A 14,760-nucleotide genomic window follows, 5' to 3' on the forward strand; every position below is an offset into this window, starting at 1 on the left:
AATGTGTCGTCTCTGCTAAAGCCCATGAAAAAGCAGGTGAATGCCTTAAGCGAGCCTGCGCTCAGTCTTGAGTTGTTTGGTTGTCTCCCTTCTGGTATTGGTTCCCTTTTTTGATCTGGATTGCAATTCCTATTTCTATTACTTCTTGAAATTCTTGTACTAGCCATAATATTTAAACTAATTGCTGTTTTCTTTACTCAGTGCTGTAAGACTGTCATGTAGGCTGGAGTAATGAAAGCTGAGGTGGTTGATTGATCTTATAACCTTGGACAAACTTCCCTTTTTGATAAGGACTATGCCTAAGAACTCATTTTAAACTAATCTTTTCAAAGATGTTAAATTATTATCATTGTTATTGTACTTGTTCTATAATTGTGCGTAGCTTAAATACAAGGAGTGATAAAAAGCACATACACAATGCTTGTGCAACAACCTAAAATTAATCCAAAACCCAAGAAATGCTTCCTCTATTAATATATGTATACCTCTTTGCTTGTCCACTATATTCAATTAAATCCCCCCAACGGGGACAAGTGGGCAAATAAATGAGATAAAAGCCTGGCACCGAGGGACATGAGGGACCCAGGGCAGGCAGCAACCACCCTGGGGCTGACGGACAGTATTTTGATCATCAATGCTTTCTATCAAAAGATTATAGATCAAAAAGGGGAAAATGATAAATAAATGGCAAGCAATAGGATATATTGGAGCATATGAGGAAGCCGTTTGGGGTAAAAGTAATTCGGCCTGGGTTTGTTTTTCCAGAAGGGCCTGTCGCCTGCATTGTGTATCTGCTTTGCCATGTCCCAAAATAAGAGTAAATGGCCTTAAGATAAGGATGCAACTTCCCCATCCTTGGCATTTCCTTAAGGATAAGCATTTTTCCCTAGGCTAGGATTTGACTGCTGCAGTCATCCTGTGACAGCCCAGCTCTAGACAACAGACCTGACACCAGCCATGCCCATCGAGACAGTGGACCTGCTCCTCACTGTGTCCATCAATAGCTATTCTGGCAGGGCAACCTGGCAGGGCGATCTTGTGGCTATTGTGAAAGGGACATTGCAATCTCATGTGATACATACTCTTTCACAGTATATAACCACTCTGTACACACCACTTCTTCGGTGCCCTTCCTTCCTTAGGGAAGGAAGGCCCAGGGCCATGGTCCTCAAAAGTTAGTTCCTAATAAACTCGCCCCAATTTTGATTTATAGATTGATTATGGATTATTTACATTGACATGTTTTACAAGTAATAAAATGTCTTGAAAGGAGAAAATAAAGCAGCAGCCCTGCATTACACATGAAAGTTGTCCTCACCCTGGAGGGAAAATGAGGATACAACATTGGTCGAGTACTTGATTTTATAATCCACTGGTGCCTTTCAAAAATATAGCTATTATTGTAAGAGTAAAGATATCCTTAAGAATAGTGCCACAAAACAGGTTTTCCCAGCTACATTTGTCAGAGCTGAAACCAACATCAGGCTGGGGCACTTGAAGAGGCATGGTGGATTCAGCTGAGGGTAATTTAATTACCTTGAGATGATTAGCCAATAGCGAATAGGATGCAGAATGATTAAAAACAGGTAAATGGACATAAAGTTGGAAATAATTAAGAAAAATAATGCCTTCAAAATATTCTCTCATTATTTTTATAGCTTTTTTTTTTTTTTTTTGAGGCATGACTAGGATAGCATGTTAGATTTTTCTAAATCCTTATCTCCAGGGCATATGTTACTGAGTTCTTCAGTATATATGATAATGCCAACGAAAACCTGGACAAAAGTATTCTGTACTATCAACAAGGACAAAACATGTACAACATTGCTCTATATATTAAGATTCCAGCTGTAATAGTCAAGATATATATTCATGTGTGCAAAATTATAATGATTTTCTATTTTTCTCGGGCTGTGAACCATGGTAAATATATAATAATAGGCAGAAAACCTGACGAACTAGGTGATTTAAAACACCTGATGTTACAGCTTTGCCATTCAAGGGTGAAATACATCAATTTAAATTTCACACCTTCTTTCCTTCTAGCCAGTGAAGTGTCTGGAAGACATAAAATTAATTGAGAGTTAAGAGTATTTGGAAGCAGTTGAGGTTAAGCCCTCAACAATGGTGGCCCTTACTTCTGGAGCAATTGACTCTTTGTCATAAGTTTATTGTATAGACGAGTTCTCTCCTTAGATGATTTGTGTATGTTTCATAGAAGAGAGACAGGGCAGGAGAATTAACTATCACTCTACACCGGTTCCTTTACTGTATTACCTCATGCAATTCTTACAGTAATCCTTTAAAGTAACTATTATAATTCATATTTAACTGATAAAGAAAACCATGTTTAGGGGCTTGCTCGGTGGCGCAAGCGGTTAAGTGTGCGCGGTCCGCTGCACCAGCCCGGGGTTCACTGGTTCGGATCCTGGGCGCGCGCCGATGCACCGCTTGGCAAGGCATGCTGTGGTGGCCTCCCGTATAAAGTGGAGGAAGATGGGCACGGATGTTACCCCAGGGCCAGTCTTCCTCAGCAAAAAAAGATGAGGATTGGCAGATATTAGCACAGGGCTGATCTTCCTCACAAACAAAATAAGACCATGTTCACAAAATTGATCAAGGGTAAGAGGGAAGATCTGAAGATCAGTCTGTTGGGTTTTATGCCTCTATTCTCTCCACTGTGATAAAAATGGTACTGCAACATGGGTACTCACCATCTGGCTATTTAATACCAGTTCTTGCCAGCATCATTGGATGAGATGAGATGAGAAGTTTATTTCCAAAGTTATTCTATTATATTTAAACTAACTATTTATGAGTCAGATGTCAAGACATGTTTTAGAGACAGAGAGAACAACTGATTACTTCACCTACACATTTTTCAGTTTTACTATAACTTTCATGTGTCACATTGTGTCAACTTTACCAACTTTAGTGCTGCACTGTTCTTTTTAAAAAAACTTACAATTTCATTTTCCATGTAAAGCACCTTGCTGTTTTCTTCTTAGTCACTAGATGGCAGTTTTGTATCTCTGTAAATTACCACTGCAGCAGGAAACGAGAGATCTTAAGCCAGTTTGCTCTGTAAAAATGATGGACAAAGGAGGATTTCTGGTCCATCAAGGCTGCTTGTGTTATTCTGTGGCTGTAACGGCGATGTCCAGGATTATTTAGTCAAAGGCACGAAGCAGAGTCAGAAAGCATCCTCTAAGTTCTTTTTCAGATGTGAGTTCAGGCACCTATCCTCTCACCTGAGCACACTGGAGTTTATTGAATGTGTTCTGACTCTTACTTTCTCCCTGTAGTTAATAAGTCTGGGAGCTCCATACCCCTAGAAAAAAACACACGACTCATAAAGCCTTTTCTCAACTAAACGGAGTTGAGGGCTATGGTGTTGCCTGAGAGTCTGATGCTTAAAGCAAACGCAGCTGGTGCTCATGTGGAGGGAAAGAGCGTCAGCCACTCCTGAAGCGCTTTTATTGATGCTCCTATGGAATGAACAAGTTTAAAATAAAACCACATTACTTAAATATCACTAACTGATTATTTTATTTTCAAGTAATATGCTGTGAAAATCTGCTATGTCTAAAAAATTATTTCACAAAACTGAAAAAATTCTGTTTTTTGTTCTCTGGTATTTGAAATACTATTAAAACTGTAAATCCTTTAACATTCTACAATATACAAACAGGCAAATTTCAATTATATTCTCTAAAAATGTTTGCTCCCATGTTAAAGATTAATATATTGTAGCAAAACGGGTTACCGCCCAGTTTTTAACTCATTTTTTGCTTTTGAAATTACATATAAAATTTGTGTTTTGAAGTATTTTCCTAAAACTCAGCATCATTCTGATAAATGGACTAGTTGACAAGTAACTAGAATGAAATTTGATCTTTAAAACTCTAGCTTTGTGTAAGAAATGATAATATCAGGCAGTTGAAAGTTGGGTCTCTCCACATTACGATATTTATTAATTGTGAATAGCCACATCTGTTACAAAGTGCTGAATAATAACAAGAAATTAAACAATATCAGCACTCTCTTACCCCACATGTACAGTTTATATGCAAATAAACTCTCAAAGGTCAGAAAAATGCTTCTGATTTCAGATAACTGGTAAAATACTATCTCATTCCAGTATTAACCTCATTTGAAATTGACTTAAAACTGTTCTCTTAGGATCACTGCTCTTATCAGTGCCCCCTGGTCCCCTCAACGCGTCATTTGGTTGCAAACCTATCTGAGGAATTAAATATTCTTTTCCATTTGTTCTCTTGAAGGTATCTGTGATAGTGCTTTTTATACAATGACCACTTGGTACAATTTATTATTAGTTTCAGAAACACCTTGGGCTGGCCTCGTGGCTTAGCGGTTAAGTGCGCGCACTCCGCTACTGGCAGCCTAGGTTTGGATCCTGGACGAGCACTGATGCACCGCTTCTCTGGCCATTCTGAGGCCGTGTCCCACATACAGCACGTAGAAGGATGTGCAACTATGACATACAACTATCCAATGGTGCTTTGGGGAAAAAAAATGGAAGAGGATTGGCAATAGATGTTAGCTCAGAGCTGGTCTTCCTCAGCAAAAAGAGGAGGATTAGCATGGATGTTAGCTCAGGGCTGATCTTCCTCACAAAACAAAACAAAAAAAGTAACATCTTTATTTAGGAACAAATCAAGGAAACAGATGTCAGGAATGTGGGGTCGCCTAGCTGATGGTGTTTGAGGGATTCCTCATGTGAATCTTGGCATAGAAAAGTTTAAAGAGTAAAGCAGCATTGGTCAGATCACAAGTGTGGGGTGAACATAATTCTGAAGGAATAATGATGGAGACGTAAAAGCAAGAAGCCACTTGAATCGCGTTGGAAGGTATTAGACACATCAAAGGGCTGGGAAAAAAACCTTGTTTAATGTAAGCTCTTTCAAAACTCGAAGGCAAAAAGTAATATGGATTTACATGGTAATTATAAACCACAAAATAACAATTCACAAGACAAGTAAACAACTAAAGTAGAAACCAGAGTAAAAAAAAATAGAGGTTAAAGGAGAGATGGAGAGAGATGGTTGGGGTCAGAGAACGTGGCTTAGTCATCCTTGAAGTCTCCCTCAAACTCTGATCATTCTTAGTGCTCAGTAAACACTTTGAGCCCATGAGCCTGGGGAGGGGCAAAGTGAGAGGTGGTTGGGACGGGAGACAATGCGAGGATACCCTTGTGGAAGCACTGACATTGAAAATCAGTGACATTTTGCCAAGGTGTTTACCATAATATATTAAGGATTATCCTGGAAAGATAACGATTTTTCTGGAATGTGCGTTTTCATTTTGTGGAAGCTCCAACTAGCCCAGAGAACAATTTAGACATTTCAGCTTTAGAAATAAAGAGAGGGGCCAGCCCTGTGGCACAGCGGTTAAATGCACATGCTCCGCTGCGGCGGCCCCGGGTTCACAGGTTCGGATCCTGGAGCACACCGATGCACCGCTTGTCAAACCATGCTGTGGTAGCATCCCATATAAAGTAGGGGAAGATAGGCGCAGATGTTAATCCAGGGCCAATCTTCCTCAGCAAAAAGAGGAAGATTGACATCGGAAGTTAGCTCAGGGCTGATCTTCCTCACAAAAAAAGAAAGAAAAGGAAATAATGAGAAACTTTTCTGTCAGTTTTAAGAATGAAAACCGGTTAGCATCTGGAAAACAGTTGCAATTTAGGATGAGAATGTGGAGAAAGAATTAGATGTCACACGTTGTTTTTGCTTTTCTGTAGGGCAGCAAGGCTTGCAGGGGGAATGAAGTTCCATCTTTGCTCTATTGAGTTTGAGAAGATGTGAAATTCATTTGTGCTGGGCAACACTGTTGACCTGTGGAGAAAGACAAGTGATTCAAGCAGCTGATCTAAAGGAATAACTGAGCTCATAAAAGTTCTTAGCTAATAAAAGGTGCTTCTTCTTTATTGAACTTTACTGGATATCCATTGACCTATATGTGCAAGGTATTTGTGGTAGGTATTGAAGGAAATACAAAGAATTATAAGGTTCCAAGCTCCTCCACATCCATGACATGGTTTGCAAGATGTATTTAGATTCTGCCAAGGTATTTAGTTTATGTTGTATTACAGAACTTAAAAAAATGAGAATGTTATTGAGAAATTGTAATTAAGGACAGCCTCTTAGGAGAGGTGGACTAGATCATGTCCTCAAAGGGACCACTTTTGGGCAGGTGGAGGGAAGAAAGAGTGAGGATTTCAGATGGGGGAAGAGGGGAAAGGTACAGACGTAGAAAGGAACATGACATTTGGGCATGGGGGTGTGGAGGCCACGACAGGCACAGTCTTCCCGTGACTGAGAGGCAGCTCAGTTTCCTCCTGCAGGAGCCCAGCACTGCCTCCCACCTCCTGGTCTCCTCCACCTGCAGCCCCCCTGCCTGAGCCAAGGCCTATCTTATCTGGATCGCTGCTCAGTCTCCCAACAGGTCCCTTTACTTCCAGTCTTAATTTTTTCTAATCTTTCCTCCAAAATGCCTCCAAAGTTACCTTCTAGAATCCAAATTTGCTTAAATCTGACATCTGCTTAGACCCTTTCAATGACTGCTCAGAGCATCCGTGAGATCATTCAGACTCCTGAGCTGGACACGCAGGCTTTGCCTTGCCGTCCTCATCTTTAGCCTCATCACCCACTGTTTCCTACATGTTCGCTTTGTTCCAGCCTTAAAAATGGCTGGCAATTTTCTGAAAGCTTTAGCATCCTTTATATCTGTCTTTTTATATGTGTTTCTTCTGTCCTCCTACTCCCTTTTTTGATCAACTTAATTCCTATTTCTTAATCTAAACTCATGTCAAATGTTCCTTCCTCTTGGACACTTTTCCTGAGAGGTCTCCATCTAGAGACCCCTTTTGATGTCCCCACTCTGGGACCCTGTACTTATCTACTTTTCCATAACTGTCTCATAGACAGTGAGCTCCTTAAAGCTGAGACTATCCTTCTTCTTGATGAATAAATGGCAAGCAATAGGATATATTGGAGCACATGGGGAAGCCATTTGGTGTAAAACTAATTGGGCCTGAACTAGTTTTTTTTTTTTTTTCCCAAAAGGGGCCTGTAGCCTCTGTTCATCCATTGTATATCCGCTTTAAGCAATTAACATGTCCCAAAGACAAAAGCAATGTCCTTAAGTTGTAAATGCAACTTCCCCCACATTGGCATTTCCTTAAGGATAAGCATTTCTCCCTAGGCTAGGATTTGATTGCTGTGCTCATCCTGTGACCACCCAACTCGAGACAACAGCCACGCACATGGAGACAGCAGACCTGATACCCACTGTGTCCATCAATTGACGTGCTGACAGGTCAACATCATGACTACTGTAAAAGGGACATTGCAATCACATGTGATACATGGTCTTTGATGGTATATAACCACTCTGTACACCTCACTTCTTTGGGCCTCCATTTCTTTGTGAAAGGACTCTCCTGGGCTTTATGGCCCTCAAAGGTTGGCTCATCATAAACTCAACCCAATTTTGATTTATATATTGGTTGGATTATTTGCGTCGACATTCTATTAGTCCTTCCAGTATCTAAACACAGTACCTGACACCTTTGGGGCACTCAGAAAATGTTTGATGAGTGAATAAGTATGTGGGAGACCACACTGACTGGAGCAGAAGGGGCTTTTCAGGGAGTGGTAGAAAATCCGCTCACATTCCTACCATAGTGGTTGAGGCTGTGGGCTTTGGCCCAGTTTGTCTGGGCACAAATCCCAGTTATTCCACTTTTAACTGGGGAACAGGTGCAAAGTATTTACTCTCTGAGCCTTAGTTTCCTCATCTATAAAATGCGGCTACTGATAACTTTTGTCTCATAGGGTTTTAGTGAGATTTAAATGCATTAACTTATGTAAAGTACTTAGAAGAGCTCCTGGGACATAGTAGGCACTAAAATGTTAGCTACCTTAAGTTATCATTATTGCTCTTATATCTGAGCAATACTCTGGTTTTGAAAAGATGCCTTCATAATATAGTTGATCCTCATTATTTGTGGATTCCGTGTTTGCATACTTGCCCACTAGCTAAAATGTACTGGCAGCCTCCGAATAAACACCCACAGGGCTTTCATGTCCATTTGCAGATATGCACAAAGTGGTGAAAAATTTGATTCACTGGACGTGCACGTTCCCAGCTGAGGGGGAACCAGGTGACCCTCTGTCCTCGTTTCAGCCCACACCGTAAACAAGTGTCCTTCTTGCAGTCTATTTATTGCCTCATTTCTTATCTTTTTGTGCCTTGTGTTGATGATTTTGCTGTTTAATATGTCCCCCATGTGTAGTGCTGCAATGCTGCCTGGTGTTCTTCAGGGCAGGAGGCTGTGACGTACCTTTACAGAGAAAGTATGTGTGTTGGACAATCTTCTTTCAGACGAGGTACAGTGCTGTTGGTGTGAGTTCAATGTTAATATATCAACAATATATATTAAATAAGGTGACTTTAACGAGAAACACACAGAGAACAAGGTTATGTGTTGATCAGTTGAAGAAATTGTGACTAAGGCTTGCAGCAACCTAACCCTGCATTTCCCATAGGAGCAGTGGGTCATATTCACCAATTCAGTGTTCACAGCAACTTTATAGAATGCCACACTGTGCATAACGAGAACTGACTGTATCTTATGTAATCTTCACGTACTTCTTTATAGTAGGCAGGGTAAGGATCAGGGTGTCCACATTCTACAGGCTATTACAAACCGTATGAGCCAAGTAGAGAATTTAAAATATCTTGTGCTCAGCATAAGAGCCATGAGATTTTGAGCAAGGAAGATCTATGATGAACTGATGTTTAAGGAACAATTACCTGGCAAGAGAATGTAGTATTGAGAGGAAGAGGGAGAACTGAGCTGGAAAGGAGGACCAGCTGTTAAATTCTCCAAGTATTCCCATTGTTAGGTGAGGAGATTCGGATCTAAGGTGCTGATGTGATAAAGGAAAAGTAGCAGCCAAAGGATGAAATAATGGATTTGGTAACCATATATAGGGTGTAAGTTAGGCTGTGGTTCTCAAAGTGGGGTCCCTGGACCTGCAGCATCAGCATCACCTGGGAACTCGGTAGAAATGCAAATTCTCCGGTGCCGCCACAGACCTGCTGAACTGGAAACTCTGCGGTGGGGCCCGACAATCTGGGTTTCAACAAGGCCTCCCGGTGCTTCTGGTGCCCATCAAGTTTAAGAACCAATGAATTAGAAAAATGATTCCAACATGTCACCATGTCCAGGTAAGCTCCCTGGAGCGTGGTGGTATTTGTTTAGAGGATAAGATGCATTTTAAATTTTAGGAAAAAGTAGTTCAGCGTCTGTTTCATCATAAGGATTCCAGAGATGCCATTTTAGCTCTCTGCTTTTAGGCTTTTTTTTCCACAATATGTTCTCTTTTAGAGACCCTTGGGTAACTTATTTACCACTTACCACATGTTCTGAGAGTCCCTTCTTTCTTGAAATCCACTTTCAGACGTGAAAATATACTTTATTTTTTGTTCACAATCTCTTTTATTTAAAATCTGGATTTCTCTTCCTATAGGATCATGTATTGCACATGCAGCCTTACTGTAAATGTGGAATGCCATTGGTTTGTTCCAAAACCTTAGAATGTTTTAGAATTTAGAACCTGATGAATAGAGAATTTATATGCTTCTGTGTAGGACTCATATTTTTCAGATGTCTAGAGGTATCCCAACTTGCCAGTAATGTGGCCTTAGATTTAGCAGAACTTGAAAATCTGAATATAGTGGAAAATGAATTACATCTCTCATATTAACATTTACAAAATAAACGATCACAATGTTAACTTACCAATAAGCACTTTCTATATTCTCGGCTCTGAAAGTATCTTGCTTACACAATAAACATGACAAAGTTTCAAAGATGAGTCAATTAACTTTTCAGCAAAAGCTTGACTTGAGTGTATCTTGGCTTCCTTTTTGACAGTTTTAGCCTTAATGTTACAGTATTGTTTTCTTTTTCTAGGAATCAGAGAGTCTTGTATTTGGTGAACATTTTAATTTTTAATGGTCACTTGTATTTTGTGATATGCACGTGTTCAAACAATCTATAAGAACCAACCATTACCACCCACATATAAGATTATACAGGAATGGAAGAGTTTTGGCTGACTTATTGTATATAATTGTTCAGCCAAAGCAGATGGCAAACTCTACCACTTACAATGATTTAGAGGTTTGAAACAGTATTTTTAAATACAAATAATCTCAAAATTGGTAATATATAAAATATAATACTGTGTTAACTAACCCAGTAGGCCTTCCCACTGACCACAGTGTGCCTGGCAGACACTTGGAGATTAAATCTGGACTTTGTCCATGAGTGGTCCCTGGGAGGAGGATTTTGCTTAAATGACCAGAGAATAGACAACATTTTTTCTTGATAATAAGTAATACCATATAAATTTCTTTATAAATCTCTGAATAAAATTTAAAAAATATAACCCGTACAGAAATCAACTCTTACTGACAAGCCCCACAGCCTTCTCTAGAGAGCTCAACAGAAAATGTCTCAGGGGACTGTGAATTGGTCTTCTCTGAAAGCCAGCCAGCCCTTCACTGATAGCCTTGGATGAGGAAGGCCAGACACAATTCTTTGAAGATGTTTAGCTGAATTCAGAACCAAAAATCCTACCTCCAGTTGGCTCCTCTGTGAGAATGGATGGCCAGCCTTCTTTCACAGGCTGGGCAGATGAGGTTTCAGATGAGCTTAAATGCTCTGTTCCTCAGCGATGGAAAAGCTGGATTGTGACTTTGATTCAGAGCTGAGATTTTACAGATAAAGATAGGGTCATAGAGGGAAACAAAGATTTCAGCAAATTGGTTTTTTGTTCTCTACAGTCAGAGTAATTTAACAAGCAGATAGTCTCTCACTCCAACTTCTCTTCCCAGTTCTCGATCTGTAATATTGCTGTAAAAATTCGCTCTATAAAAATTTCGATCTTTTTTCTTTGCAGTCTGTTTATTATCATCTTTACGAATTCTTTGACTTCACCACCTTCTTGGCACCACAATGCTAGCCATTGAGATATTATTATAGATTCAGTTTTGCAATTTCATCCTCTTATCTCTATTTCCTCTGCCATTTCTTAGTTTTAGTTCTTATTGTATCTTATGCTTGAAAACATTTGAAGCTTACAAAGTATATCAGTTCCTTATTTTCTCAACTTTTTATTATCTAAGTGCCCTCAACTATCACTTTTTTTAAAAAAGAATTGAAATACATAAGAGAACAATACACTGTAATAAATTGACCACTTATAAAATTCAGTTCAACCTGAAATCCCTCCCCACTTAACGGAGACGATCTTTTATAATTCACCATGCTTTAGTTTGGGCAGGGTCAGTTTATCAATGATTTTTGGATGTTTTAAACCACATGAGATAAATAGAGTGTAAGGTAAAATTCTTAATCTTGAGAAGTTGTAGAATTTCCTGATGGTTAGGGAAATTAATGGTGGAGAACCTGAATCATATGAAAAGTAGTTGATTAATTAGCACCTGACAGAGTTTGTTAATTTGGTAAGGATGATGATAAGACATATATGTTGAAAAGATAACTTTGCATAACAGAGGCCACTGGGAAAATTCATAATGTTCTCAAATACTATAAAAAATGACCATTTTTTCATAAAAGATGTCATACATGATGGCATCATATACTTCTCTCAGAAAATTTGCAATGAAGAAAATTAACACTTGAGTCATTTTAATTCTAACAATTTGTTCATGTCTATTATTAGGTTAAAAATTTTAAGAAATAAAGTGGTAAGTGATGTACTTGCTTAATTTTTAACTTATTTTAGGAAAACAACTTTTTCACATTTTAAAAAAATATTTATTTGTATTTATTTTATGCTGAATTTATTCCTGGGCACAAAACATTTTTTTTAAATTAAATAACACCAATTCTTTTAAAACCCTTTCAAAAAGTTGAAGAGGAGAAACTACTTCTAAACTCATCCTGTGGGGTTAGCACTATCCTGATATCAGTGCCAAAGACGCTAAGAGAAAATAAAATGATCGATCTTTGAAACTACAGAAATGGAAAACTACAATAGAATACAACAGAAGAGAAAAGTACAATTTCTATTGTAGAAAACTACAATATCTTTGATGAATATTGATACAAAAATCCTCAATAAAATAGTAACAAACCAAATTCAGCAGCATATTAAAAGGATTATACATCATTTTTAGGTGAGATTTATTCCTGGAATGCAAGGATGTTTCAATATATGAAAATGAATCAATGTAATAAACCACATTAACAAAATGAAGGAAAAAATAAAAAGATCATCTCGATGGATGCAGAAAAAGCGTTTGACAAAACTGAACATGCTTTCACGTTAAAACACTAAAAATCCTTCAGGGTTAAAGGAAGCTACTTCAATATAATAAAAGCCATATATAGAAATTCACACAGAACAGCATATTCAAGGGTGAAAGACTGAAACCTTTTCCTTTAAGATCAGGAACATGGCAAGAAGGCCCACATTCACCACTTCTATTCAACATGGTATTAGAAGTTCCAGACAAAGCAATTAGGCAAGAAAAAGAAAGAAATAGCATCCAAATTGGAAAGGAAGAAGTAATATTATATTTGTTTACAAATATTATCTTATATGTTGAAACCCCTAAAAATTCCACAAAAAAATTGTTAGAACTAATAAATTCTGCAGAGTAGTGGGATACAAAATCAACATGCAAAAATTAGTTTTTCTTCTATACATTAATAATAAGTAATCTGGAAAAGAAATCTACAAACTTTACATTTTTATTTACAATATCATCAAAAAGAGTAAAATACTTAAGAATCAACTTATCCAAAAAGATAAAAGTTTCAATGATGATTTTGCAAAAATAGAAAAATCTGTCCTATAATGCCTATGGACTCTCAAGGCACTCTGAATAGCCAAAACAATCTAGAAAAAGAAGAAGAAAGTTAGAGAACTCATACTTCCTGATTTCAAAACTTACTACAAAGTAATCAAAACAGTGAGGTACTGGCATAAATACACACAATATTCTAATGAAATAGTATAGACAGCCCAGAAATAAACCTTTGCATATATGGTCAAATGATTTTTGAAAAGGGTGCAAAGACCATTCATTGGAGAAAGGATAAGTTTTTCAACAAATGGTGCTGGGAAAACTGGATACCCACATGCAAAAGAATGAGGTTGGATGCTTACCTTACACCATATACAAAAATTAAGTCAAAATAGATCAAAGATTTGAATGTTAGAGTTGAAGCTATAAAATCCTTAGAAGAAAACACAGGGTAAAATCTGTGTGTCATTGTGTCCAAATGCCATTGCCAACAGTGATTTCTTTAATATGACACCAAAGACATAAGCAACAAAAAAAATAACAAATTGGACTTCATCAAAATGCAAAAGTTTTCTGTATCACAAGATACTATCAACAGAGTAAAAAGGCCACCCACAGAATGGTTGAGAATATTTGCAGATCACATATCTGATAAGGGATTAATATCTAGAATATATAAAGAACTCCCACAACTCAACAATAAAAAAAAAACAACCCAATTTAAAAATGCACAAAGGACTTGAATAGACATTTCTCCAAAGAAGATAAAAAATGGCCCATACACACATGAAAAGATGCTCAACGTCACTAAGTATCAGGAAAATGCAAAATAAAACCACAATGAGATACATCTTCACACCCATTAGGATAGTTACTATCACAAAATCAGAAAATAACATGTTGGCAAGAATGTTGAGAAATTGGAACCCATGTACTCTGATGGTGAGAATATAAAACTGTGGAAAACAGTATGGTAGTTCCTTCAAAAATTAAAAATAGAATTACCATATGATCTAGCAATTCCACTTATGGGTTCTGAAATAATAGAAAATATATTTATTGGTCTCTGCCTCCAGTTCCTGGCACAGAACTCCTAAAACCCTTGTAATTTCCTAAATGATAAGAACACTAGTAGCATCTCTTGTTCTAATATTTGTCTTTGACTCCATCCCTGACACAGAGCTCCTAAAACCCTTGTTATTTCCTAAGTGATAAGAACACTAGGAGAATCTTTTGTTCTATTGAGGCAACTCTGGGTGGGCTCCTGGATGGCTCCTGGATGGGGGCTGGTCACCAGACAGACCAAGCCCTGATTAGAAGATTGGAATGTTTAGCTCTACTCCTTATCCTCCAGAGAGGGGAGTGGGGTTGGACACTGAGTTAATAATTGATCATGCCTACATGTGGGATCCTCCATAAAAATCCCAATAGAAAGAGGTTCAGAGAGCTTCCAGGTTGCCAATGACAAGGAGTTCCTGGAGAGTGGTGCACCTGGAGATGGCATAAAAGCTCTGTGCCCTTTCTTACATACCTTTCCCTATGAGCCACTTCCATCAGGCTGTTCTTGAGTTATATCCTTTTATAATAAACTAGTGATCTAGTAAATGTTTCTCTGAGTATTGTGAGCCACTCTAGAAAATTAATCAAACCCAAGGAGGAGGTTGTGGGAACCTCTGGTTTATAGCCAGTCAGTCAGAAGTACAGGTAACAGCCTGGGCTTCTAACTGGCATCTGAAGTTGAGGTGAGGTTGGGTGGGTGTGCAGTCTTATAGGATTGAGCCCTCAACCTGTGGAATCTGATGTATCTCTGGGTTGACTGCATCAAATTGAGTTGAATTATCTGACAACCAGCTGACATCCCAAGAATTGCTTGTTGGAGGTCTGAGG

The sequence above is a fragment of the Diceros bicornis genome, chromosome 40 (genome assembly GCF_020826845.1).
Source record: "Diceros bicornis minor isolate mBicDic1 chromosome 40, mDicBic1.mat.cur, whole genome shotgun sequence".
Classification (NCBI taxonomy): Eukaryota; Metazoa; Chordata; class Mammalia; order Perissodactyla; family Rhinocerotidae; genus Diceros; species Diceros bicornis.